Raw genomic sequence first — 5,435 nt, 5'->3', positions numbered from 1 at the left:
TTGGTGACTCTAAATTGCCCTTAGGTGTGACTGTGAGCATGTATGCTTGTCTGTCTATATGTGTCAGCCCTGCAATGGTCTGGCAAACTGTCCAGGGTGTACCCCGCCTTCCACCCAATGACAGCTGGGATTGGCTCCAGCCCCCCCCACGACCCTTACATGGACAAGTGTTACAGAAAATGACTGACTGAGTGTATAGGGGTGGCTTCTTTCTATGAACTTCGTCCCCACAATGTCTTTCTTTTGGTGAGAAATGTTTGTAATCTGTCATTAGTGCCCTGCCTGTGCCACGCCTTTTACAAGTGCTTGCTGCACTAGTGCGTCGTTTGGGTGGTGCTTTTTGTCAGTCACTGTGGTCAGGTCATCTGCCAACATGTACTGTCTGTTTAGGGACAGATAGCATTGCATTTTACTTCGTGTTTTATTTTGTGTGTCCCAATTGGTCATGTAGTTTTGTTTCTGGTGTGTTATTAGTTGTTTGACTCTGAATCAGAAGAACAGGGCCAGATAGTGAACTGACCAGCTGAGAGGGGGGACTCTTTGTCTTTGCTCAGATCTTGGCATTGCACAGCTTTGTGGTGATATGAGTGAGGGTCACTATTATTTAGATGAACCTAATATTTCATTGCTCTTTTTTAAATTGGCCTATGCAGCTCTGTAGACGTTTATGATTTTTCTGTGCACCTGCAAGATGATTTTGTAGAATTGCAGAATGCAGACTTTCAACTGGCTATTTGTCCCATTGGGCCGAATTCTGGTAGGAGAGGGGACTCCATACCTCACTACACTAGGTGAATCGGTTCTATGACAGATTCAAACAGTTTGAGCCAGATTTGATTCGGAGTATGGATGTATATTTGACTTTTTTTATTGCATAGAAAGCCCTGCAAACTTTTTCTCTCACTTCAGCTATTGCTGGGTTGAAACCTCCAGTGGAACTTACTTTTGATCCTAAACATTTGTAGAACGAACAGTAGTCTAATCTGTGTGCTCCTCATGTGAAGCTATATGTGTTTCCTGATATCTGGACCTTTTTGAAAAATTGTTTGTCTTTTTTATGTTTACTGCCAGGGCCCAGGTCTGGCAGAACTGCTGTAGCAGGTCCAGGTTCTGCTGTCATCCCTGTTCTGTGAAGGACATCAGAACTAGGTCGTCTGCATAGAGCAGGAGTTTGATCTCTGTATCGTACAGAGTGAGATCAGGTACTGTCGATTTCTCTAAGACAGTGCCCTATTCATTGATATAGATATTGAATAGAGTGGGACTCAAACAGCAGCCCTGTCTCACACCCCGCCTCTGAGAATTTGTTTTATCATTTTGTTGCCAATTTTTATGCTGCCATTATTGTTTGTGTACATTGATTTAATTATGCCATATATTTTACCCCCGACATCAGATTCAATCACTTTGTAAAGTAGACCAGGGTGCCTAACAGAATCAAATGCCTATTTGAAATCTATGAAACAAACAAAGATTTTGTTCTTGTTTTGGTTAACATGTTTGTCAGTTATGTATGTAGGGTGTGTTTGTGGACGAATTAGCTTCCAGAAAGCGACTGGTAAAAACCAAACAGGCTATGCTATAACAACACAACATGACACCATTATTGCTGAACCACTCCCCTCAAATTATTCTGCACAAGCAGCAGAATTGGTTGCACTGACTGAAACATGCAAATTTGCTAAGGATAAAACTGCCAACATTTACACTGACAGTAGATATGCATGGGGAGTAGTACATGATTGCCTACATGCTGTACATGCTGCCTTTGGGCCAACAGAGATTTTTTAACATATACAGCAAAGCTATGGCCCACCACACCATGGTTTCTACACTTCTCGATGCTGTCCTTCCAAAACAGGTCGCTATCTGCAAATGTGAAGCACACACAAATAATGATGATTTTGTTTCTTGGGGAAAAGCCAGAGCAGATGCAGTGGCAAAAGCAGCCGCTAGAATCACACTATACAAGGTCTTGCTGTCATTGACTCACCACTGACACCCACAGCTGATTTGTGGTGTGGGATTTACTGTGTTGTCCATCACCTAGTGTTGGGAGGAAAGTTGCACGATTAAGAACATTGCACCTCTTAACAGTAATGTTAGGCACTTCAAGCAAAACTGTGTTGTATCTTAGCCAACCACATGTTGACAAGTGAGAGGTTTTTTGTTCAAGCAAAATCATTGAAACAGCATGAGGTACTAGTAGAGTGAGATCAGCATATCCCACAATGTCATGTGATGCTATCACAGCTTTCTCAGCAGCTGCCACAGCTCTAAGGGATGTAGGGAGCCCTGCAGCAACTGAGTCAAGTCTCGATGAAAAATAGGCCACTGGTCTTTTTTGTCCCCCATGGTCTTGTGTCAGTACAGAAGTCATGTACCCACCCTGTTCGTCAACAGTCTGTGTGAATGGCTTTGTACAATCTGGAAGGCCCACTGTGGGAGGAGATTGCAAAGCCAATTTCAAATCAACAAAAGCTTTTTCTGCTTCGGTTGTCCATGTTACTTTTTCTCTTGCCAAGAGGCCTTTCCCATGAGCAAGTGTACTTAATGGTGCCTCAATTTCCGCGTAATTGGGGATCCATTGTCTACAATATGATGTCATTCCTAAAAAAACTCATAACCTATTTCTTTGTTTCAGGCTGTGGAATGTTCTGGATGGCTTCAATCCGTTTGGGTGAGAGGGTTTTGCCATCTGCTGTGGTCACATGACAAGAAAGTGACTTGTTCTAAAAAAAAACTGAAGTTTTGACAAGCTGGCCTTGTGGCCACTATCAGCTAAATGACTCAGGAGAGCAAGTGTGTCTTGTACACAGGCCTCCCATGTGGGAGAGCAGATCATAAGATCGTCGACATACTGCAAAAGAGCGCTATCCGCTGGTAACTTGAGTGAGTCTAGATTGTTTTTTAAAGCAATATTAAAGATGGTAGGTGACTCGCAGAAACCTTGACATAACCGGTTGAATGTATACATTTTTTCTTCAAATGAAAACGCAAACCAAAACTGGCTGTCTGTGTCCACCAGGATGCTGAAAAAAGCATTAGCCAGATCAACCACAGAGAACCACTTACTGTTCGATAGAATTTGAGAAAGGATTGTGTGGGTGTGGAACGGTTGGTGCACATGCGTGGACTGCTGCATTTACTGCTTGCAGATCCTGAATGAATCTCCATTCATCAAGCTGGCCAGCATCCCTAATGTTTTTACAGGAAAGAGTGGTGTTCTCACTGGAGATTTCTCACATGGGATAGTTACTCCAGTTTTAAGGAATGATTCAAACACAGGTTTAATGCTATCAACTGCATCTTTTCTTTGCGGATATTGGTTTTTGCATGGTCTGCATCAGGATTTTGGTGTGATCACAACTGGTTCGGCTCCTTTTATCAGTCCGACATCATATTTGTGTTTTGCCCACAAACATGATGGCACCTGATTTAACTCAGGAATTTCAGAGACTTTTATGAATGTAAGATCTTTTACCTCTGTGGCTGTTTGAAATTCTGTTTCTGGAATGAGCTTAACAGTCCTTACCACCGTCACTAGGGCAGAAAACTTTTTTCAGTGCACCATTAGATGTGGGTGAAAATCAACATTGGGATTTGATGTTTTTTCCCACCTGGAGGCCTCATTGCATGTTTTTATCCAAGGTCCCAAGTCCTCCCACCTCCTATCTTTGTGTTTGACCAGTGAAACATAGGGGTCGGAGTGTTGTACCCTGAACAGAGTTTGAAAAGAGGGGTTAGGCAGAGTTAATGACACAGCACATTGGTTATTAGTCCAGTATAACCAGTTAAGCCTAAGAGTGTGCCTGTCCTGACCTCTTCTGTACCATTTCTCCTCCAAGCAAGATATGAGATGTGCAGTGAAGGTCTTGTGATGTTCTGAAGTCAGTGTATGCGTCTGTAGTGAGTGTCCTGGCCTTCTGTATCAGTATGGTGTTGACGGAGTTGAGTGCAGTGTCTGAAATCTTTCACTGATAAGCATACATTGGGTCTTCCCAGCTGTATTTGACAAAGTTTGTTTGCGGAGCCCTAGTCACAACAATGGCTTGTGGAGTGGAAACTCAAACAATACCTAGGCGACACATTAAATCTCTCCCTAGCAGGACAGTGCTTAGACAGCAGAAATGAATGTTTAAACCTTCCCTCAACGTCATCATTGCATGGGAGTGGAATTGTGTAATTCTCTATCACAGGGCGCCTGATGCTCCTACTTTTTTTTTTGCATATCTACCACTCATTTTTGGGATTGGGTCAATATCCTTTTGCATGATCACTGATTCTGTGGCTCCTGAGTCTATCAAAAAAAGTGATGTTTTGTCCTTCGACCATGATTGTGTGCTGTGGCATCTTCTTGTATGCCTTGTGTGTGAATTTTATGTAAACCTCGGAAATTCTTTCTTCACCAGTTTTTTGTATAGAGTAAAGATGCTGAATGGCTTGTGTAAGAAGTTGTTGAGTGTTGTGTGTGTCTAATTCTGTCATGTTTTCCGTGTGAGTGGATGCACTTTCACTTATATGCTGTGTGAAGTGATCTGTCGTCTCAGCCCTTGCATCGGCACCAGATAAATCCGTCACTGTTCCCGGCTCCACCACTAGTCAATCAGCCTCGGCCTCGGCCTTGTTCTCTTTTTTTGGACAGTCTCTAGCGTGATGTCCCATCTCTCCACACGCAAAGCAAGCACCAGATGCCCCCTGGTCTTCCCCTCTTTCTCTGCCGTGGTGTCCGCGTCCGCGACCACAGCCGCGTCCACGACCATGTCCTTTTCCTCTGGCTTGGTGTTCAAACACTGTTAGCTGTGCCATCTGTAGCCTGTTCACTATCTTTGTACTTTTCTTCTCCCTCTTTTAATGCAGAAATTTCTCCGCATGTATGGCATGTTTTTCAACTGTCTCGAGATTGCCACAGTCCCAAGTCAGACAGTTGTGCTTCACCATGTCACTAAATTCCGATTTGATGTCATTGATGAAACGGTCTCGAAGGTGGGCTTCACATGGGGTTATTGGATTGTTCCCCCCCATGGCAACTGGTCTTTGGAGGCCACTGTGTGTAGCGTGGACCTCTGTGAGTCTAGTGAGATAATCCGACACAGTCTCATTGTCCTTCTGAATGCAAGTTGATATTTTTCCCATATCCAGCCTTAAAGGAAAAGCAGCTCTAAATCTGTCATAGAGCTCAGTCACTGTTTGTCTGTACTGTGTGTTCACTTCATCTGTCCATGTCGGGTTAACCAATCTTTAATCCTCTACTGGGAAATTTCCTGCTGGAGTTTCTGTCTCCTCCAGCTACTTCAACCATTGGTGCTAATAAAGTGGAATCCGTTGACTTGAAGACGGTGCCTTGTTGTCAGGGACGGTTACAGGCTGTGTGCGTCAGAAGAAAAGCGCGCAAAACTACCCAGGACCGCCTCTGCTTGTTGTGCTTTGTGTGC

General features: G+C 43.7%; 1 long non-coding RNA gene across 1 annotated transcript; it reads right to left on the bottom strand.

Annotated features, from left to right (window-relative positions):
- Positions 1-1,761: 1,761 nt before the first annotated feature.
- LOC148186392 (uncharacterized) lies at positions 1,762-4,604 on the bottom strand. The gene is made up of 3 exons (XR_015775049.1): positions 3,621-4,604; positions 1,994-2,046; positions 1,762-1,869 (listed from the first exon to the last, which is right to left on the bottom strand). It is a non-coding gene; the product is annotated as an uncharacterized LOC148186392 (long non-coding RNA).
- Between the last annotated feature and the right edge of the window lie 831 nt (positions 4,605-5,435).

This window comes from Plectropomus leopardus, chromosome 19 (genome assembly GCF_026936395.1).
Source record: "Plectropomus leopardus strain MGB_pleo_1.0 chromosome 19, ASM2693639v1, whole genome shotgun sequence".
Lineage (NCBI taxonomy): Eukaryota > Metazoa > Chordata > Actinopteri > Perciformes > Serranidae > Plectropomus > Plectropomus leopardus.
The sequence above is the reverse complement of the archived record's forward strand: the minus strand, read 5'-3'. Positions and strand labels throughout refer to the sequence as shown.